The sequence below is a fragment of the Chlorocebus sabaeus genome, chromosome 4 (assembly GCF_047675955.1).
Source record: "Chlorocebus sabaeus isolate Y175 chromosome 4, mChlSab1.0.hap1, whole genome shotgun sequence".
NCBI lineage: Eukaryota > Metazoa > Chordata > Mammalia > Primates > Cercopithecidae > Chlorocebus > Chlorocebus sabaeus.
The window spans coordinates 69,922,154-69,946,754 of NC_132907.1; the positions used below are offsets into that span (position 1 = coordinate 69,922,154).

Consider the following 24,601-nt stretch of genomic DNA (forward strand, 5'->3'; position numbering starts at 1 on the left):
TACATCATTGCAACATGTATTCTAATTAATAAAATAGCAATTTACCTCAGATCTTAGCCTTTGGTTATTTTCTCAACCCATTTAAATGTAACCCCCAAATTCCTCACATTGTGTAGTCATATATTTTGAAATTAGCACTAAACAAACATATGGAAACAGTTAATCCAATAACATAACAATGTGTGTGTGTGTACCTAACCTGCTGCATTTAATTAAATATTATGAATTTCTCTTGATAGCTAATTTTAGCATGTTAATAACAGTATTATTTTGCATACACACATATACCAGGCTAACACAAATATACACAAATATACATATCACAGGTAAAAAATGAAATACCTATTTTCACTTGACCCTGAAATTAAGGCACCCTGTTGAAAAAAACATACAAAACATAACAAAAACTATGAGCAAATGATACAGTGATAATGCAGAATTCTAGTTCTATTATTATCAAACTTTAGAGGGTCCATAGAATTTTCCTGGTCTTAATGGTATCATCTGTAAAATTAAGAGTTTCAAAAGTCCATTTCTGCTCTAAATATCATTTAACTGTTTAGCTCAGTGGAAATGTTTGGTGTTTTCAAATATAAAACTAATTAGTGAAATTCATCATAATAACAACACTGTGATACATTAAAACCTTTTTGGAATCTAATTTAGAATCTCCCTCTCACTTCTTTTTTCCCCCCAGATTGAGTTTCCTTCCTTTTTCATTATGCTGATTATATAAGGGGCCTGCTGACTGTTTGAATGATGAAATAGGTACAGAGGAGGCAGTATGGGACACCGGAAACAATACTAAACCGGAAGAAGGAGTGCGGTATTACAGCTTTGACACCGCCTCCAGTTAGTCCTGTGACCATTTAACATTCTGAGCATTATTATCTGATAAAAAATAATAATAACTGGCCAAAATGATCTTCATAATTTCTCCTCTAGCTTTAAAACTATAATTGACATATATGTATCTATGTGCATATATATGTATATAATTTATTTATGGATGGCACTTTAAAAGGAATCTACCTGTAGCCGGAAAAATGCAAAGATGTTAATTACTTTGTGGCGCTATACTGACATCCTTTGGTAAGGTTTGGTTGATTGCAATTTGATGTGGAGCTAGATAAATAGCGAGACAGTTAAATGTTTAAGTAGATAGAACAATCCAAATGTATTTATATCTGTCCACACACTCATTTGGGTATGAAACTCATATTTATGAGAAAAAAAAAGTTAATAAGAAAAAAAGGAGACTGTGTCAAGTTCAAAGCCCAAATATTTTAATAACACTAATTATATATTTAAATTTTTAATAAAATATTTTATCTATAAAGTATTAAAACGCAAAGATGAGGCAGAGAAGACTGGCTCGCGGAGATTCCAAAATGATGAGCGAGCTATGCACTCGTCTGACAATAAGCAACAAGAAAAGGGATTGGGAAAATCAAGCCGAGAAAGTTCCCTGAAAGCAAAAAATAAATAAACATTTAAAACCCCAACGAAAAATGACTCTGGTAACACATCAGATCTGGTTGCAATTTGACTTGGCGCTCCGATAATATGTGGATTTCGGTAGTCTGGTGTAAGGATGGTGCAGGAATATATATGCCAGAAGAACTATCTGTTTTAGAAAAAATTGCAAGAAGCAGTCCTGTTCCTGAGATTGTATTACGGACACAGGCGGATTAGATTGGGCTGATTACCTTAGCCTTGAAACAGAGAGTCTTTCTGCCCTGCGGGGGAGGGGACGCCTTTCAAGCAAAGCCCTCCTCTCGGATGCGCCCTCCCCTCGCATTCACTTGCAAATCGCTGTGTGCTCGCAGAAGCCAGCGCTTCCCCAGTCTCTAACCTTCCCATGGCGAGTGCTGCAGCTCTATCAGCAGAACCTTTCTCTCCGTGTGAGGAAGAGCTTTTTTCCCCCCTTTCCTTTTTTTTTTCCTTTCCCCTTAATCAGAAGCACTGAATGAAAGCCAATCAGAGAGAGAGCTCGCCCCCGTTTTCTTCGGCTCCCTGCTGTCCAGAGTTAAAAGTGATGCTGAGAAAGAGCTTGAGTTAGATTGAAGTAGAATCAGGGATAGAAAATAACAGCCGAAAACAAACAAAAAGGGGACATAGTGACAATTTCTCCTGGGTTATTTTGACTGGAACCAACTTCCACTATCCAGAAGCTGATAAAAAAAGGTAGGAAGACTTCATTCACCTCTTTTAACTCCCTTAAGGATTTTATATTCTTCCACTTGAGGGGGGGGGGGGGGGAGAGGGAGGAGAGAAATGTTTGTTTTTAAGTTGTGTTTAGCAATTATTTCAAAATAATTATCTTTAGTACCTAAATAAATAAGCATACAACTCTATATATTTAATTCTAGCAACAACTGCTTCGAGTATCTATATAGGCAATGTAAAGCTGGATAAATTATATATTATGCTCAACAGTGGGTCATGATATTAATTTGTGAATTCATTCACTTGGAACAAATGCTAAAAAATATGTTATGAAGTGAATTTGTCATGCCCAGACTTGTTCATCTTTATTTTAAAAATCAGTTCAAGAGATAACATTGTTGCTGTGAACTCTAACATCATCTAACATTACTTTGCATTCCATATGAATGGATTCACTCTGCACTTATTCATAGTCATAGTTCATTGTACGTTCAATATAAAGAGAAATGACAGGCAGAAGACAGATTCCTTGAAACTGCCAATGGTCACTAAGCATCTACATAAATACAATAGATTGACATTCATCAGAAATAGAATAGGCAGAATTCTTATTTTCAATTTTATATCTGAGTCAGAAGTATGGGGGGGAGAGGTAAAGAGAGGGAGAGTAAATGCATGTAGTCAGCAGTTGCAGCATTTATTGTTTCTGCTGCAATAAAATCCATATTTTATGTGGTGTTAAATTAATGCAGCATATTGCAAGTATAAATGCATGTCCCCAACAAGTAACTATTGATAACACTGTAAGTATGGGGAAAAGCAGTAGTCTGAAATTGTTTTTATGCCACTAAAATAAAAACCTACTGTCTCCTTATTATTAAAAAAAGGGGAGTCTACAGGTACAAAGACAAATATTGTTTTAAAACTGACCTATCATCTTTTGCTTTGAAAAAAACAGATCTGAAAAAAATTGTGGTCCTTCATTCCAGTAAAAGCTTCTATTATCCAAAACTGCACATCCATTACTTCTCAGCTCTTTGGAGATACATTATTTTTTCTCCTCTTTTTTTTTTTTTCTTGAAGGATCTGTATTAAAAATAATCTGTCCTTCTGATGTTGACAACTGTTATACTTCAATGCATATGTTAGTAGACTTTCTCCCTCCACACCATCCCCCTCTCTATCTTCCTTTAAAATGTAGCTACAAGAGCTTCTCTGTGGTGAATAACACTTGGCAAGAGTGTGCTCATTTTTTAGGTCTGGTATGGTGAGGATTTTTAATTAGTAGAACTTTCATGAAAACATTATGTCATTGACAGAGCCGTATGTTCATTTTTAGTTAAAGTGATGAAGAAGAAAGGAAGAGGTTATGTCCTAGAAACATAGGTACATGCTAAGTTGCATAGATAATCTGGCCCCCGCTCCCCCCAGTGTATTCAATGTGGCACATATGTATTCAATGTGCAATGCATAAGGAAGGAATGGTTTATCTGGGGAGGGATGTGGTGAAGAGACTGGGGAGTGCACAAGTATAAACAGCGTGGATCTGTGCCTTAGGGACACATCAGATACAAACCCATTCTGATGATAAAAATATAAAGAAATGCTTCTTTCACTTTTTTTTTTTTTTTTTGGCTGTGTTATTAAAGTATGAGTCAATGTCTGCTTTCATTAAATCAAATACTTCTTGGGTTTCAAATACTTGCTGCGAACAAATTGACTTCCCTGGTGAATGCATATGCCTTCTCTGACTCCAATCAAAGAATAGAATTCCACATACTTAAAGGTTTGGGGGAAAAAAACCGACAAACAAAACCAAAATCTCTGGGAAATGGGAAAAAAGACGGTAAACTGTATGAGCATCCACCTACATATGCATATGTGTGAAGTCAGTGGTTAAATGGTTTGGCACCTGATTAATGCTCTAGGTGATGTTCCTTGATGTTTATAGAAACTGCTTCTTAATTAGAACAGTACTATGCAGGTAATCAATTGAATATTTCATTGTTAGATTTTTACCCACACTGTGGTTTTCTTTAAAAAGGAAAAAAAGAGGATAAAAAATTGATTTTAATTTAGAGTGATATTTCTGACACATTATTTACAAAGTTAGTGTAATCTGGAAGAAGTATTATTTTTTTTTTCTTGTGAAAAATAGACTATATGAAACTGGAAATGTTAATTTCAAAATATGTGACTCTTGCATAAAAAAATAAGGTGAATTTCTTGACCTTTACTTAAGTTTTTATGTAAGCAAATAACTAAGGCAAAGTATATACTATCTGGGGGGTTTCTGTGCTTATGACTGATTTTCTATGTTTCTTAACCTACTTTGCAGCAAGTGATAACGTGTCTTACTGGAATATGTCATTTTTATACCAAATCATTCCACTAGGCTGCAGCACAGCAATAGTATTGGCTCTGATGATGCTGATTCAGCAGCAAAGTGAACCATATTCTTGTTAAGTGTTATTATCAGTAACAGTGTTTCATAGTAAGCAATTAATACAAATCAGTGATGTAAACCCAAGTACCTCTAGTATAACCCTTGGGTATTAAAAGCATTAGCCACATTATATTCTTATTTCTACTATGCAAATTACATTCTAATACTGTCGTCACGTTAGACGTACTTGTAAAATACTGAAATTATAAATAGAAAAACATAAAAAGTATTTATGCCAATTATAAGTAATTTTATGCAGATATTTGATCTCTAAATTTCAGGTCTATAAAACTCTACTTTCGATTAACCCAACATATTATCTGGAATAGGGTTTCAAAAGAGACAATTTACTAACCATATTATATATTTAAGAGTCATGTCTGGAATAGATTGAAGTTAAAAACCAAGTAGCAAGAAAAATTTCCTCATCCTTCTTAGACTTATACTGAGCAATGGTAAAATTGATTAAACATTATACTAAGTACAATATATGGTTCCTATTAGGATATTTTAAGGAGTAAAAAGAAGACTACTTGGAATGACACCATATATGCATATTTGAAAAACTGAAAGTTAGCACAGACAAATCTATTTTTCTTTTCTTGACACTCATACAGACCAATGAGTTCACAAAAATATATTGTTTTGTCATAATTGCAATAATCTGAAATCTACAGAAAAAAATGCAAGTCCTAAATTTAAAAGAAAATCTGCCTTTTTCTTTTCTAGTTGGAACCTTTGGATGATATTCACAAAGCATTCGTATACTTTTCTGCATTTACTCCAATAAGTTCAACCTTCAAAATTACAGATTTTTTCTCATGCATAAGAACAAGAGACCATTTCAAACAATTACCAAGCAATGCCTGTTTCGTAAGATAACAATATCAGCTCTGGGTCACCTGTGCCCTCTTCTTTTCTGACTGTAGAGCAGTCTCACCTCACTTGACATTTTGGTATGAGCCCTTGAGCCCTTTACAATCCAGTTGTCCTGTCTTTCTTGAATAGAAGGGCATCTAAAGCATATAAGGCCATTTTGCCTTTCCCACACCTTTTTGTCGTCATTCACTTGAACTAACTGTACACACATATTGTCAAAAAATAAGACCCATCACATTAAATTTTTAGATTTCTGGGAATGTGTTATTCTTAAACTAATATTAACAGTGATAAGTTGAAATAATCTGACCTGTTTAAAAAATTTTAATACAACTTTTGCTCAACTCTATTATCAATGCAACTTCTCACAAAAAGTCACTTTTTTTTTAAGAATGAAAGTGCTTTATTTTCATCAGTTCCTTTATATTTTTATCCTATTTCTTTCTTGCAATGTATGTGATGACCTATACGCTTTATGACTAAGAGACATTGGTTAAACATTAACCATATTGGAGTTGGAACTAAAGAAAGGAAAAGCTGCAAATTGAATAAGAAGGAGCAAAATAAAATCACATTTTGCATCATTTTTGGAAATGAAATGTAGCATTCCTTCAAAATAATGCCTGCCTGTGGAAGGTTGAAATGCCTTCATATAAAAATCCCTTTCAGGAAAGGGGTTCGTATCCTTAGAGAGTTTGTCAAAAACATTATAAGCACTTTACCAAATCACGTGGTTTCAATATTCAATCTTTTTTCAAGAAAGCAGTCTTGATTCAACATACTCTTTATGATGCAGTGATATAAATTAAAGTCAAATGACATTTCAAGCTTCAGGACAGAATTAAACAATAGACTATAAGATATAATACAACATTGCTTCACAACAGGAAATTCAGCATTAAGTGACATTTCTAAACACTTGAGAGCCCTGCTGATCCCCATAAATTTAGCAGGTCATATTCTCTCTCTCTCTCTTCTACCCCATCTCTCTTTCTGTAAATCTGTGTCTATTTCCATCTCTCTCCCTTTTTTCCTTTCCTCTCCTTCCTCATTTAAAACAATTACAAAACCCCTTGAATAAATGTCCCATGTGCTTTTAAAAAATATTACCCTATTGTAAAGTTATATTTCTGTAAATCTGGTGTTTTTTATGGCCAGTATTCTATCATCTGCCACATTATACATTATATTTATTGCATTAAACTTCGCATTATGGCACAAAGTATATGACAATTGGCTAGAATCTATTCTTTTAAATGAAAGCAACTCTTTTATAAATTTTGTAACGCTGAGGCTTCTAAGGAGGTGAAATTGGCACCAGTGTAGTTTACTGCACTAGCAAGCCAAGTATGTGAATTCAACATTTATTATTGAAATGACTCCTTCAAATTGTCAGAATGTAGAATGTATAGACATGAATTATTATACTCAAGCATAAGTTATTGATTAGGAATCTTTATTGATTTACTGTGAGACAGGATATTGAAATGGTTTGACAGAGCCCTGATTTTTAAAACAAACATAAATTACATGTTTCTGGAAAGCAATGTTTCACTAGACATGTTGAGTCTTCTTTGCTGCAAGAAACACATATTACCAGTTTGGAATCTAAAAATGAAATCTGGTATATAATGAGCAAATGTCTATTCTAGAGATTTTGGAGTAAAGAACTACCATTGCTTTTGTTTCCAGTTGGAAATTTGGGAAACAGAAACTGTAACAATAATTGAGGTAGGCATAATATGTAACAAAATGAAATAATCAATAAATTGAATACAGTAAATATTCTACCTTGAGTTATTCTGGGAATTCTCTCCATGGTTAATGTAATATGTATAAATACAAGAATTAAAGTTGAAATTCAATATCATTATCTGAATAGATCAAAGGCAACCAATATGTTTGCCCCAGTAATTGGAAAATTTGGAGTAAATTTTGTACATAATATTAATGTAAGCTTTTAAAATGTAACTGTTTTTCCTTTTGTAAAAATATAGCTCCACTCTCAATAAAATTAAGTCAAATAAACTTCCTTTGAAACCATTGTAAATTCTGGGATTTCTGAATTAAGGAATATTTTCATAATTATTAAAGCAAACTTCAAATTTAAATGAGGCACTATAATGTTTCCAAATAATTTGACTTCTAAAGGTGAATTTTAAATTAATAGGCTCATTTTTTGATAGATTTGAAAATATTTAAACTACCTGAGGAATTTTAAAGGTTTTGTGTTTCCATGTAAATCTTCAACCTCTAAAGTGTATTTATCAATTATTTTATTTAAAATATTTTCCTTAAATAAACCAAAACATTAAAATTTTTATACCTCTAACTCAAGTGGTTTAAATCTATTGAGAATAAGATCAAAAACATGAATTACATACTTTCAAAACCAACAGTGTGGTGTTGATTTGCTTTAGTGGTGACCTGAAGAAAATAAACTGTTGGAGTAAAATATATGTCAACTTATTACATCAAATATGAAACTGATTATCCAATGATTATCTCTTAGCTTAGCCAATGATAATATATTTTCTTTTCTTTTTTGACTTCCTCTTAAAGCATTATACATTGGGGGTTATTCCTACTCTGTAGTCTTGAACCATATTTTGTCACCAGTGATTTTTCAATATGTAGTCCCTGAAGAGTAAAAACCAGCAACATGCAGATTTATTCTGCCTGCATTTAGCTCCCTAAATTTGAATATTTCTCCATGAGTAGAAACTTACAGAAAAATCTTTATTTATCTACCCCCTCAACCAAGACTTTAGTTATTTCTTTGGAGATTAGTTAAAAAATGAATCCTAAGCACAGACATATACTTAGAAGCATTGTCACTTTGTCTATTTTTCCTTTTTTTTTTTTTCCAACTGCTGAGTGAAGAGTGGAGGTTTTCTACACAATTTCTACACTAAAGAAGTTATTTCACCCCCTTCTGGATGTGTGGAATTAAAAATGATGAGTATGAACTCTGCCTTTTCTGAGACTTTCTTCTCTTCTAGCTACTGTTTTTTAAAATATATATCCTAGTTTTCAATGGTTAGTACTAGATAGTTCTACATAATATTTAAAAAATTAATTTATAAGCCTTCACTGACTTGAGAATAGACGTAAGTACTTGCTATCAATACTTAAAAAACGACAGAAAAGAAATACTCCTAAAATCTAAGTTGAGAAAAATATTTAGTAATTTTTTTTCTCCCCTTGGAGTTAGATTAGCCATCATGATGGTGTATGAAATCTGAAATCCAGCCTAGTGGAGATGCGAAAATAGATGAATGGCAACCATAATCTTGACTTCAGAGCAATGAAATTAATCACTTTGCTTTGTAGGTAGAGGCTAGGTCAAGCCTGTTTCTAGGTAGGTCCAAGAAGAAAAAAGTGTGGATGGGGGAGAGCCTTGTCCTTCTTTGAAGCAAAATGAAACGTTGCACAGGAACCACTGTTTCCAGAAACACCCTCATGGAAATTTGAAATTTTTAATAGTACTTAGGGGCTCAGTACTTTGAGTTCAAAATTCATAATCATTAAATAACTCTCTTTTGATTTTAGGGTATCATATGTTGCTATTTATTATTACATGTGTTATACACTTTCTTTTGCAGTTTCGATTATTAATTTAACTGATATCCTGGTATCTATACAATAATTTGCTCAATTTTTCTTTAGCTTCTAATTAATTTCACTCATTTAGGGAGAAGTTACTGTGAACCATTCCCTTCTGTCACACCTGGAGATAGGGAATGAATTTAGTACAAATTTTGTCCCTGAGAAGAGGCAGGTTCTAATCTGAGATATTCATAATTAAATATCATATAATTTACAATGGAAATATCAGTAGTTGTGTTCTAAATGTTTCCATTTTTATGAAATAGTAGTAGAATTAGATGGCAGAACATCATTGAGCGGTAATGTACTCCTCCACCTAACACAGTCTTAAGTTTTCATCTTCCATTAGAAATACTGCTGGAAAAACCCCTCAAAAGCATTTTATTCATTCACCCATTCTTTCATTCCTTCATTTGCCAAGTATTCTTTAAGTGCCTACCATAAGCCAGACACAGTGCAAGCATCCAGAAAGACAAACTTGGGAAGAGAGAGAAAGAGAGAGAAACAAACAAAAGCCTCTGCTACTGTGAACCATTGTGTGAATAATCACATGACTTGTTAGATTCCAGCTTTGATAAATACAAGAAAGATAAGTACGAGGTGTGTTTAAAGTGACTAATACAGTGATCTAACTTATCTGTATTTTTCAAGCTGTATCGTTGCATTTACAGCCATACCACATCATTGAAGAAAATATCAGAGTTAGCAGTTTGGTTCAAGATACATTTCTGTGTAGCCTAAAATTTCTTCAGTCAACACCTGAGAATGGATTTTGAATGGATGTTTCCATTAGGAGCAGCTTTTTGGTTGGTGATATGTGGTGTACTTCAAATTGGCAACAGCCAATTATCATCTTGCAGACACAGGGAGCTATGTGGGATAAAGCAAGGGCCCAAAGTTGAGTATACCCATCCCCATCAAGAAACCTACAGAAAAATTATGTGTCAGGAGGCCAAATGTATCCCAAATTTCTACCGCTAATTTTTTTGTTTTCTTTCTTTTTTTAACTTATTTTAGATTCAGAGGTACATGTGCAGGTTTGTTATATAGATATATTGTGTGTCACGGAGTTTGGTATACAGAAAATTTTTATGAACAGGAGCTTCGTTACTCATAAAGTAACGAAAATAAGCACTTCATAGAAGCCACTGTGTTTAAAACTTGGTCACTCTGTGAAAAAGACTCTTCTATATAATAGTCTGTTTTTGTGAGGACACCGGATGAAGGTCATGCTTAATAGGAGACTATGCAGTGTTAAGTCTACATTCTAGAAGCACTGAGATTTCCTTTCTTAGAAAATGCAATGACCCTAACCTAAGTGCTCTCGCTAGGTCCTTTGATGGATAAAAGCATGGATCGTGGCACCAGAATGTCTGGATTTAAATCCTGGCTGTGCCACTTACCATATATTTCATATTTAATGTCACTTGTAGTTCTTTCTATCTGTGAAATGGGGTTAATAACTATACTTACATAATGGGGCAATTGTCATGATTAAAATAAGCAATTACTATAATGTCTAACAACAACACCTAATACACAATAGGTGTTCTAGTGCTACCTAGTACTGTCCTTGGTATTATTATTAGATGTTAATTCACATGACCTATGCTTTTTCATTAATATTGAGTGTGTTTTATTTTTACCACAACATTTAATATCATTTGGGCTATAACTTTAAATTATTTAAATATTTTAACTTGTATTATGTAATAATTTTGTACTTGAAGTGAGAAATTCTTGGTGTTTTAAGTCTAATTCTCTCACTAATTCTACTGACAATGTAATACATTCTTCATTCTGAATTTTATTTTTGCAAAAATGGGAGTTTGAACCATAACATTTCCAGGCACACAGTTGATTTATCTATTATTATAATTGGAAAGGGCTCATAAGTCTATGACTGTAACTGGAAAGGGCTCAATATAAAACTTTTGTAAATATATTCCTTCTCTAATGATTGTGAAAATGTCAGTTGCGTAAAGACTTGAATGTAACCTGAAAACTTAAATTTCATTCTCAGAGAGGCATTGTGTGAACTAGGGAATTGATGGATATGAATTTTGAAAACGATAGGAAAGACTCGAAACAGAGACAGAGGAGGGAAAAATCATAAGAAAGAGTGAGACGAACTGTTGTGAGGTCCATGAGCCACATAAACTCACTCAGGTGAAACATGAGCCATTTCTGAATACACTGCAGTAATGGTTCCTTTCACAGATTCTCCTTCTTGAGGTCAGAGTAATGAGAATAAGAAAAAGAATGATGAACAGAGGCAGTGCATTACAGAAATTATCCCATTAAAGTTTTGATACCTATAAATCTCAAGAATAATTCTGCAGTCTATATTACAAGCTGAAAGGTCAGTGGACTACTGATTTCCTAGACTAGGTCCCTGAAACTGTCTGATGAAGACATAGAACCTGCTGCAAAAATGTGAAAAATTTAACAGGTTTTAAATAAAAAACAGGTTCTAAATAAAAATTTAACAGGTTTTATTTAGATCACTCATTCTTTTCATTCTTCACATTCAAGGGGATATGAAGATCAATTTGAAACTACTGTTTTTTTTTTTTTTCCTTTTTGTGGCTCTATTTATATGTTAATTTAAAAAGCATCTGGAATGGTTTCTACAGATTACATAAACAAATGAAAACATACATTGAGGTCATAAAATATACATTTATATGGGTTCGTAAATACCTTTTAAAAAGCTTTATTTTAAAAATCCAGAATTATATCACAGTTTTTTTTCAGTTTTATTTATAGCTCAGGAATAATTAATATATTATTTATACATTCACATACTGGAAGGACATACTTAGCACTTCATCTTATCCAATAATCTGTAAAGATGAGGTAAGCTATAATAGAGACTCCTAAACCTAGCTAAAAGGTATACTTTGGTGCACCTAGTAAAATAATGCTTGTATTTGCCATAGCTATGCATTTACATCTATTATCTCTTTAATCATGTATTATCTGCTCTATCAGAGTCACAGTTATTGTTTTTCTAATCATCTTGATTAAATACTGTGGCCATTTCATAGGATTCTTTTTTTTTTCACAACTTTACTAGAATATTTGGCAAAATAATTTGACCTCATGGCTTATTCATCAGGATGGCTAATTTATAATATTCTATTAATATTACACACATTTTACATTTAGTATAATTGATCATCTAAATGGATGAATACTTTTGTAACTGGACTTTACAAGGACTAAAGACTTTGACATACTTTCTCTTTAGTTTTCATATTCTTTGATCATAGTACAGATAAAGTTTGTTAACTTGCATCTATTTTGCTTTCATGTAGTTGGAAGTAAAGTGAGAATGAAATTGTGCAAAATTAGAAGAGAAATTAATTTTTAAAGCCCAAGAAATTGTTATTGAATAATTAATTATGCAGACTACTGAAATAGTCATTTCTTTTCAAAATCCTTCAAATTCTTTAAAGGTTTTCAACCATTTCATGTGTTGTTTTGAATGTCTGAAGTTTAAAACAATATAAATTAGGCTTCACAATGTCATCAGAGGGTTGAGATGAATTTACATTTTTGAAGTATTGACCCATTTATAGGGTAAATAGCTGCTAATATTTCTGGTAAATTTCTATTCACTTGTCCAAAGGGAAAATAACATATTTCGGTGTTGAGAGCCACCTTGTGGTCATATTGAGAATTATTATTCTATGGTACTCAATGTTTCTGGTTTTAGATGTTTTTCCAAGTGAACATTGCACTTGGAAGCATTGATGTGAATTACACAGATGTGAATTTACACTAAGGATTATAAGATGACATTGAAAATGAATCATTTTTAAATGAATGCCATTTAATGTTTACATATTGACATGAATTATAGCAAATATTGTTTTACAAAATCCGCATGAGATCTTTTAAACAATATTTTTGAGGCAAGATATTATTTTTAAACTAAAATATATGACTGTGCAGTTACAAGTAAGCTCTAATGACTCATACATTTAACCTTCTAAAGGAAAAATTCCTTTCAGAATCCTCTGGTGTTCAATGCAAAGAAACCAGGGACTGAATTATTGTTATTTTTGCATTTTGTAAAACTTAAAAGTAAATATGCTACCTACAAGAAAAGCAGAGAACTAATACCAGCAAACTCTGGTCATTGAATGCATTTTTCAGTGGGTTCATTGGAAGTTCAAAGAGACAAATTTGTTTACTTTTTTTTTTTATAAACTCTGAAACAATTTATGTTTACTTTGTGTAATATACATATTCACCAAATATCAAGCCTCTTTGACTAGGTTTTTTTTATAACGTAGTATCATACTTGCAAAGGAGTAAGACCTGTAATTACTGCTTGTAATTTTACTAGGATGTACCTATACTTAAAAAGAAAATAATATAATTATTTTCTAGAAAATGAAAATAAGCACTGACCCAGGTATTTAAGTCAAGAATAGTCATTGATTGCTTATGTGGTCTTACTCCTCCTTATTTTCTTTACTTTATTATCTGAAGGTAAAGACGAATTAATTTGTTCAAAATAAATTTTCTTTGTATATAACTCATAGGACTATATGAGCACAAAATTTTCCCCTACTTTATTTCTATATATATGATTATCTCTAGTGATATATATTTATCAATCGATCTGGATACATTTATGTTACATCCTAAAGTATCAACATTGTCCTCCTCATCATCATCATTATTATCATCATCATCATCATCATCATCATCAAAACCTGAGTAAAACTTCAGTTGTGACATTGGACATGGAATAGCTTAATCACAATTACAGGATACCGTGGGAATAGGTTCTGTATCACCCATCTTTGGGGCACTGGGATGATTTGATTTAATTAACAGAATAGACCTCAATGGGAACTAAAGACACATTTATAAAATTGCATACAAATCTTATAACAATGATCTCTATGTTGCGTGTTAAAGCTATGAGTTGTCCATTGCTATTAGGCAAATTATTTTCTCTAGTTTGAACCTGCCATACTGCCCTTTAATGTAGAACAAGTGGGCAGAGCATGTCATTTCTCATGCATAGCCCAATAGTCTTACTGAAAACAAAGATTACTCTGCTTCCCATTAAACCATGCTCCTTCTGTCAACAAAAGTGCTTCTATTCTGAGAGATATTACTATTGATTTGCTTTTATTCTCAAAAGACTGATGGAGTTTTTTTCTCTGCAATGCTGCACACTAGGTATTATTTCAAATGAATATATAAAGCATTTATTTCAACCTCAAAGGGGAGACAGAAATTGAAATGGTATATGTAAGAGTATAGAAATGTTTAAAATTTGCATGCAACCTTTTGATGCTGTCATAGTCGTATGTAGTGCTATATTTTAGGGCAAAGGTTTTTTGCAGAATGAATCGTAAATGGATCATAAATATAGAAAGAAGCATATGAAAGCACCTCCCAAGTAAAAGTAAAAACCAAGAAACAACCCAAAATAATTTTAGCTAAAAATATCTACTTCCTTCTCAATTTTTGTCTAAAATATAGCAAACCTGTTTATACAAGATAATTATCCTCAAGTGATAAGGGAGATTTTCATAGTCAACCATCATCCTGGGATCATTTTTGAACCGCTTTTCATTTCTCACTAACTTAAGGCAAAAAATGTATTTTCTATAAATCTCAACTTTTTTCTCTCAAATCAAATTATTTGACAAATGAATTTAATTCTCTCTGTATTTTAAAAATGATCCTTTCCTTTTGATTCTGACTCCACACTAAAGAAGAGGTTCAAATTACATCTTTCCTTCACAAGTCAACAACATTTCAGAGTTTTCATATATATATTATAAAGGGTGCTAAGAACTTGAGAAATGGATGTAGATGAGTTTTTTTGTCCCCTTTCTCAATGAAACGGAAATATAGTAGGAGAGAGTCACTTTTTAAAGTAAATACATTGCCAATTATTTAGTGTTTTGCTTGCAATATGAATGGATTTTTAGGAAAATGTGGAGGAGGGAACATGGTCATTTACTCATGGGAAGCTGAAGATGGACTTGAAAGGTGAGTACTCTTTCGCTGGGCATTAAATGAAGCTGATGAGCCAGGAGGCATGGCTGTCTGCAAATCCAAAGACCTAGCTGAGCTGATCTTCATGCCTGTATCTCCTCCCCCTCCAATTCTTCCTGAAATATATTTTTCTTAATTTATTTTTCCCACAATTATCCATTCAGTAATGTGTACTGATTTTTTATAAAGAAACTACAGAAACTACAATGTATTATGAAAATTTCACAGAACGGTACACATATAGGATATTATAAGAATTAAAGTTGATGGCATACAGTGTTAGGTTTCCTTCAGGGATGAGATTAACCTAAGTCCTTAAGGCAGTGACACTTTGTGTCACTCACTAGCTCAGTATTTACCCTGGGCACAATCCCATTTCCAGAGGCAGTACTGCATAGTGGTAAATTGCTCTCACTCCAGACGAGGCAGATCTACTAAGAGTTTTACCACTTCCACCAAGGAAGGAATTTGAAAATTTGACCAAATTATTCAATCCAGCTAAACCTCAGTTCCCTTGTCTAGAAGATGGGACAGTAATGTTGCTGCCTCCTAGCTCTGCTGAAAGGATTAAATGAAACTTACAAAGCACTTAGCAGAGTTTTTTTGCAATTACAAATGCCTATTAAATATTATCAGCATGTATTACTGCTTACTAGGTAAGGGTCAAATTTTTTAATCTGTTCTAATGCTTTCTTCATTGTATCATTCTCTGCCCCTCTTGTAATTTGCCTCATAATATTGACAAATAGACCAGTTTTTATTTCTAGTTCTGTTTATTTATTTTATTATTATTATTTTAATCTCTTTCATTTTGTTTCTATTGATCAGTCTGCCCTCAGGTTCTGGCTACTAAAACTCACACTTAAGTAGTTTTCAAATGTTGCTTTTTCCTTAAGGTATTCTATATATATATATGTATATATATTTTGAGACAGGGTCTCTCTTTGTCACCAGGGCTAGAGTTCCATGGTGCAATCTCCGCTCACTGCAACCTCCGCCTCCCTAGTTCAAGCAATTCTCATGCCTCAGCCTCTCACATAGCTAGGATTACAGGCAGAAGCTAACACACCAGGCTAATTTTTTGTATCTTTAGTAGAGTTGGGGTTCCACCATGTTGGCCAGGCTGGTTTCAAACTCCTGGCCTCAAGTGATCTGCCAGCCTCAGCCTCCCAAAGTGCTGGGATTATAGGTGTGAGCCACTGTGTGTGGCCTCCTTAAGATATTCCCTGAGTTCTCCAGGCACTAGGACTCTCTAGCTTTGGAAAACTCATAACTCTTAATTTATACCTCTTCTTTTTTTTTTTTTTTTTTTTTTTTTGAGACAGAGTCTCACTCTGTCGCCCAGACTGGAGTGCAGTGGCGATCTCTGCTCACTGCAAGCTCCCCATCCTGGGTTCACGCCATTCTCCTGCCTCAGCCTCCCCAGTAGCTGGGACTACAGGCGCCCGCCAACACGCCCGGCCAATTATTTTGTATTTTTTGTAGAGATGGGTTTTCACCGTGTTAGCCAGGATGGTCACGATCTCCTGACCTCGTGATCTGCCCTCCTCAGCCTCCCAAAGTGCTGGGATTACAGGTGTGAGCCACCGCGCCCAGCTATACCTCTCTTTACTGTGGATCATTGCTCTGAGTTGTTTTTTTTGCATGCCTTATTCCTTTTGTATAATTTTACTTTCTTAAAACCAAGATCATTCTGATTTTTATTTACATCCCCAACTCATGCACCATGTAAGTAGAACATATATTATGGTTTGCATTTTACAGACAAGTATACTAACATTGAGTAATTGGAAGATTAAATGACTCATGAGAGACACAAAAGTTGTTTTTCTTTCCACTGGAAAATATTCCTATATTAGTCCATTCTCACACTGCTATAAAGAACTGCCCATGCCTGGGTAATTTATAAAGAAAAGAGATTTAATTGACTCATAGTTCCGCATGGCTGGGGAGGCCTCAAGAATCTTACAGTCATAGCAGAAGAGGAAGTAGGCACGTCTTACATGGCAGCAGGCAAGAGAGCCTGTGAAGGAAGCAAAGAGGGAAGAGCCTTTATAAAACCATCAGATCTGGTGAGACTCATGCACTATCAAGAGAACAACATGGGAAAACTGCCCTCATGATCCAGTCACCTCCCACCAGACCCCTCCCTCAACACCTATGGATTACAATTTGAGATAACTTTGGGTAGGGATGCAAAGCCAAACCCTGTCAATTCCTTCTTTAAGCTAAAGCAATTGTCTTTTTAAGAGGAGAAACTTTAAAGTAGTTTTTTTTCTTCACCTGATGAGTTTGCTTTTTATTTATTTCTTTGTTATCCTTTTCACTTAGTATATACAACTGGCCTCACCCTAAGACCTGCTGAATCCGAATTTTTGAAGTAAAAGTTATGGTATGGTGAAATATATTTTAAAAGTCTTGCTGGGTGGTTTGGGTAGATTCATAACTATAACTAGAAAATATTGAGATGTTCATAACTGTAACTAGAAAATACTGAGATGTTTCTATATCCAAGCTCATAAACTGAACCTAAAATCAGTTTCAAAAGAGAAAGTTTTCTAAATACATTGAAAATGACAAGTATTTATTCTTCAAAGTAGGCTTATTGAAGAAGACATTACTTATTTTGAGAAACACAAATTATTTGATTTTTGTTAAATTGATTCTTGCTTTATAGCCATTTATTGTTTTAAACACATATTCTCTACAGAACTTTGACTTAGTGAGATGAATATAGTAGAAAAACTAAGAGACATACTATATCTTTGAGAAAGAAAATAATGCATGGAAGTACTTGGTGGCATATAATTAAGCACTAAAAGAAACTAATAAAGTACTAGGATCATCAGTATAAGTAAGCAAACTGATGTAATGGAGGGCATGGAATTTTTACCTGACTTTGGCTTGGAGAATATATAGAATGTGTGTGTGTATTGGGGGGCGGTGGCAAGGCGGGGAGAGGGATGGGGGCGGCAAGTGTTCCAGAATTTGTATTTCTGTGAGCAAGGGCAGGAATGAATATGGAAGTTTAATTGGTTACTAAGACACCAACCTGGGTTTATGCTAAGAAAATACATTTGTGAAGAAACTTGAATACAAGCTTAAAGGGTTCAGAGGTAATGAAAAAGTTTATGAAAGAGGTATTATTTTAAAACTTCACTTAAAAGAAGTTCAAAGAGACAAGTAGGGTAAAAAAGTATCAACCTCTGTTCTTGGCATTTTATATGCATGGCTGTTGGTGTTAATATACACCCAAATGGGGGCCGGGCACGGTGGCTCACGCCTGTAATCCCAGCACTTTGGGAGGCCGAGGTGGGTGGATCACGAGGTCAGGGGTTTGAGACCAGCCTGACCAACATGGTGAAACCCCTCTCCACTAAAAATACAAAAATTAGCTTGGCGTGGTGGCGGGCGCCTGTAATCCCAGCTACTCAGGAGACTGAGGCAAGAGAATTGCTTGAACCCAGGAGGCGGAGGTTGCAGTGAGCCAAGATTGCGCCACTGCACTCCAGCCTGGGCAAAAGAACGAGACTCCACCTAAAAAAAAAAAAATATATATATATATATATATATATATATATATACACACACACACACACACACCCAAATGCTTCCAAGTCAACCAGAAGCTTAGATTTCAGATAAACCAATCTGAGGGGTGGCAATGGAATTAAACAAATAGTGTGTGTATGTTCTGCCTGTTCTCCACTAGTAGCACTTTTCTCATATGTGCTCTCAAATTCATATGTATATTGAATTACCACTTGGTGTCTGCAGTTTGTCTCCACTACATTTCCAGTAAATATAGCTTTAAAATGTCTTTAATATCTTTAAAATATCATTGTTTTGGTTTGATTGCTGTATAGCATCTTCTCCCACTGATGAAAGTATAATCGTCTCTAGTGTATGCTTGTTGTTGGTGTTATGGTGTTTTGCAGCTGTTAGAACTATTGATGGTCACATTGATGAGTCTTTGATGTACAAGATAATTTTGTTTAAATCCTGCCTCAGTTTAGGCTCATCTGTGTAACCAGGGGAGGCATTATTTCAAACTCTATGGTTTTTATTTCCCCTGAGAAAACAATTTGCTCTTAATCTTATAGCTGGTCATCAACAAAATATGATGTAGAGCTTACACTTAAAATTCCCATTCCTGTGTTACTACCATGATGCTATAAAAGTAGTCAAAGTTTTCCTCACTATAAAATAAAAACTTGGACAATATCAACTTCATGAGTTTATTTTTTTCTAATTAACTGAGATAATACATATACTATATTAGTGTGTGTGTGGTGTGTGTGTGTGCTGTGCAGTACATACTGTTCGTATATTTAAAGCTATCATTGTGCTTTCACTAATATTGATTGTATGTAGATGTTTTCTTCTGCTATTGAAATGTGTTAACACAAATAAATAAATGATAGCTATCATTTATTGAGCACTTTCTACATACTAGACAATGTATAGAGTGGTTTGCCTCTAGTATTTCCTTTCATCATCGTGTTAAAGGAAGCAGGTTATATCACCTCCATTTTACAAATGAGGGACCTGAGGCTCAAAGAAGTTTAGATGACTTTCACAAATCACAAAGCTAGTAAGTGAGAGAACCAGAATTAAACTCTTATAATATGGTCCCTGCCCCTCCATTCTTAACCGCTATTGCATATTTAAATATACATGCCTGTATTCCCGAGAGGAAGAAATGTATGACCTATTATTTCACTCTATATTTTTCTTTTTATAAAATTTCTATTTATTGGTGATTTATTGTTTTACTTTTCAATGAGAGAAAATTGCCCTAAAATTAAGTAGGATTTAAGCATTTAAGGGTACACCAAATGTGTCATATTTTAAACACTGTTTTATTTTATTAATATGTAAAATTGAGTTTTCAAAATATATTCACAGCAGTGAGAAGATTAGTATTATGTGTAAGAAAATGTCACTAAAACTAACGTAAAAGTAGCCATGAATTCCTCGGTGAACTTCATGTCATCCCTTTAGCATTATATAATAGTTTACTTTTTAAAAATGTTCCTAGTAGGGCAAATAAGGCATATGGTGATATTATTTAATGGACATAGAATATTTTTAATTATATACAGTAAAATAGTCACAATGGTTGCTTCTAGGTAGAAGGGTAAGGGATTTGCATGTCTGCATCTAGAGGATTTTCACTGTACTTAATTTTTTTAAGAAATTGTTCTTACGAGTATGCATTAAGTTTTCAGTAAAAACGAATTAACTTTTAAAAACTTGCCGATCATAAGGAACTCTGTTGTGGAGGAGAAAGATGAAAGATTGTAAACTCTAATTTCATCCTTATAACATAAGCTGACCACTCATTGTCCCCATCCATAAAGTAGCACACCGTATACACACATACTGCTACACACACACATACCTCACACACAGATACACATCACAACACACACACCATACAGACACCACACACACACACACACACACCCCTCACTGAGTTTTAGCAACCTGAATAGCTATTACCGGAAAAATATTCAGCAGCATTTTTTTCTTCCTGTGGCTTTAACCATAAAAGAAAATATACATATACATATATATATATATATGTATATAATTTTTTGAGACAGAGTCTCACTCTATTGCCCAGGCTGGAGTGCAGTGGCATGATCTCAGCTCACCGCAACCTCTGCCTACCAGGTTTAAGTGATTCATGCCTCAGCCTCCCAAGTAGCTGGGATTATAGGCGTATGACAGTACACCCAGCTAGATTATATTTTTTAATAAAAATTTACTATTAGAAATCTACATCGAAGTTATGGTATAAAATGGTGTTTCTCAAACCTAATTCAAGTTATATGACTTTTGAGAACTTTCATGTGATACTATGAATGTGTTTAATATAATCATGCTTAACGTGGGTAGCTCGTCTATCAAATTACTTTCATGTTATTTTAGGACCTGTTTTCCATCGTGGTTATTATCCCTTTCATGTCTCCTTCCTTGAGCCTTCTGAAAAAGGAACAGATAAAGTCATACCATATATTTTATCAGTTTTTGCCAAATAAACTTCAAATTATATAATGGTGAATTGTAAGAATTATGTAAAAATTTTACCATATAGAGAAAAATGAATCAAGAGTTTACTTCAAGCCTATCAATCTCTAAAACTCTCTCTGTTAGCTCCCAGTGCCGTATTCACATAGTCATCAACCACATTGTTTTGGGAACCCAAAGAATCTGATCCATAAAATTAACATGAATTTGAATGACCATTGGTTTTGTGAATTGTGTTTGTAGTTATTTTTATTTTTTATGTTGACTTTGTAAGTATTATAAGCACAAACGTTTATATGATAAGCTTTTATGCTTAATTTACATGCGTTCCAGCAACATTATTCTACAAGTAATTCATATTAATGTAGCTCAAGCATCGTGATAAGAACATGATTCAACATAAGAGCCCAAGATAAATAAATTCTCTCTTAAAGGTTAGTAAAAACTTTTCAGATCGTAATTACTAAATGAGAGTATTATATAATGAAAATATTTTATTCTGCAACAAAGATTAACACTTAAAAATGTAATGAGTTTTGTGATGTAGGAGAACTTTATAAATCCCTAACACCAAGAGCCTAAGATGCTTCAAAATGATGCCATGTACCAAAACCAAAAACCATTTACCAAAATCTAAACTGCACATCTAGAAGGGAAATAGCTTTGGTACATTTTCTTGTTTGTGAATTCATGAATATATATATGTATACAGATAGATAGAGAGAGAGAGAGAGAGAGAGAGAGAGATAGATAGATAGATAGATAGATCTCAGTTCTTGCATCTAAATTTAAAGATGTAATACACACCGTTGAAAAATTTGTGTTCAGAGAGCATTTAATATATCTAATCACATTGCTGTAATGGTCATTTGGAAATTTCACCTTGGCTTTATGTGTAGAGTATTGCACCATATCTACTCTTGCTATTTAGTTCATATTACTAAGACACCTGGTTTTTTAATATCAGTGCAACAATGTTCAAGCTTAAGCACTTCCAATATAACTAAAGAGCAAGGAGAGTTCTGTACTTTGACAAAGATAAAAGTGGTAGTAACAGTATATTGGACCAATTCCCTTTAATAGTTTGGAATTGATTTATTGCATGTTTTTTATCTAAACCTTTTATGAACCTATTATATTTTCAGCCTGTGTTACTTCCATGAGCACTCTACCTAATAAATAAAGTAGTATGGCACTTCCCATTATTTTCCTATATTTATCTCTTTTAAACTTCAAAGGGTGCCCTAAGACCTAGTATAATTGAAGTTTGTGGATAGCTTGGCTTTTACACTATCCACCTTCTTCATGATTTAATAGATGTCAGAGTTTCCAGATTGAAGATTCTAATCTTTAAGGTCTTCCTTTACAAAGCTACTTCTTTTCTTTAATGATACTTTAGTTGTCTTCCTGTTAGCATTTTCCAGCTCTATTGTATTTCTTTGAGGTAATGCAGTCCTTTGTGTGAGAACATGCAGGCACATGGTTCATAGAAGCTAATGATAGAGAGGATGAGCATTTCAGCATATGGATTCCAGACTTGCCTTTTTCACCAATCAAGGGACCTTCAACATATGCCTTACTACCTCTTGATTTGAGTTTGCTTTCGTCAAACATTGGCACTTGGAAGAATTCGTTCTAAATTCCATTCTGAACCTGGAATCTCAGAAATGAAACTACAAAATTACTTTAAGAAATACTTTGGGGTGGTTAATGAGACAGGCAGCAAAATGAAGTCATTTAGACTTTAGCTATGCGATTTCATATTCTGATATGGAAACTTTCTAGGACCTAGAGATCACCATACCCAGTGTGTCACCTCATCATAAGTGTCTTTATATGTCTCAGAGGGAATTAAATTTTCCTATCTCTTTGTACATGTTGTTTACCCATAATTTGTAATATTAACAGAATATTTGATAATTATTATCTCTTTTATTTAAATATTGATTGAGGCAGTGAGGAAAAATCCATATATAAAATAGATGAAAATCTATGATCTCATAGAGTTTACTTTCAAGGGTGGCATCAGACAGTAAAATGTGAATAACAAAAACATTTCATATGGCTTATTTGTAATAAGTGCTATGGAGGAAACAGTGCAGAGAAGAGGTGTGTTATTGGTTTACAAGTTGTTTCTCCTCACAACAGGACACTGCTCCTTGATGACAGAGTCTTTTCCTCTACTAGACCTCAGAGTACCTACTGAGCTCTCAAAAAACAAAACAAGCAAAAAACAGTTGGTGTGTGGGTATCTGGCTAAGGTCCTGTGTTTCCTTCAACCTGCTGTTGTACTTTGATAGTGTTGAAATGTTACAGGAATGTATTTCTTAGGAAAAAAGAGAGAGAGAGAGAACTTCATTTCTCACTAGATAAGGTACAGTTCAGAAAACAAAAAGTTTTGAGTGATACATTTTTCATTTTCATCACGGATATAGTTGACAGTTATATGGGGGAAAAAAAGAGAGACATGCTGCGAGGCAAATCCCTAAAAACACATATGCTGTTATTTAAAAACAGCTCACCCTGCAATTGCATTTGGAATTCAGCACTGCCTTCTACATGCTTTGTTTCTGATAGCATTCCTTTTCTGCAAGGTAAGAGATATTCCGACCTCAGTGTTGCTTCAATTCATAAATATTTTTGTTCACGTGATGCTTAAATGTCACTGAAAAGCTGCTTCTGGACCTGAAAATCTCTCTTTTCAGGATTTTCTTATTTCTCTATTGCTAATATTGCATCATTTTCCAATTACATATGTTTGAGGTGATTGAAAAGAGAGAATTTCTATGATTGTTTAAATTATTTCTGATTTGAAAGAAATAGTCCACTCTAAGAATGCACATTACAAAGACAGTTCTCTTTTAAAATTTGTTGTGCGATTTACGCATTTTGGCCTGGCACTGTACATTTGTTCTGTGGTATATTGTTATTACCCTTTTTCCTCATTGCATGCCATATTTTATATGCAATCATCAGACACTTTCATGCTCAAGTGGTCGTTAGCATTGTGCTGTCCAGCTGTTCAAGACTGTTAAATAAAACTAGTACCCCCACCAGGAGTGTGCCTCACTAGCTTCCCTGCATCTGCAGGACTGCTGGCTTGGAATTGGCTGCAGAATGAGTGCTGTGAGGCTGCTCTGATCCAGTAGCTCTAGTTCCCAGTCATATCTTCTTCCTGCATGACACAAAGGAAAGGTGAAATAATTCTCATTTCTGGCAGAGGCATAGCATTTTTCCCCTTTTCCCTACAATTGGCTTTATAAGAACAACAGTTTTTGAAGCTATCTCACAGTTTTATATGTCCTAGAAAGTGCTACCACTGAGGTCAGATATGCTAGTCACATCACGTTATGTGGTCTCAGAATCCTCCTCTTGAAAATAAAAGGATTAAACTAAATAATTTCTAACTTTTTTAAAATTTACAAAATG

The 24,601-nt window shown here is 33.8% G+C and overlaps 1 protein-coding gene across 1 annotated transcript in view; it reads left to right on the forward strand.

The window, feature by feature from the left end:
* Window positions 1-1,739: 1,739 nt before the first annotated feature.
* The window catches only part of CDH10 (cadherin 10), a 165,425-nt gene continuing 142,563 nt past the window's right edge, over window positions 1,740-24,601 (forward strand). Inside the window, exon 1 of the mRNA XM_007961265.3 lies at window positions 1,740-2,187. The gene's annotated coding sequence lies outside the window, so the exon portion shown is untranslated. The remainder of the gene's footprint in view (window positions 2,188-24,601) is intronic.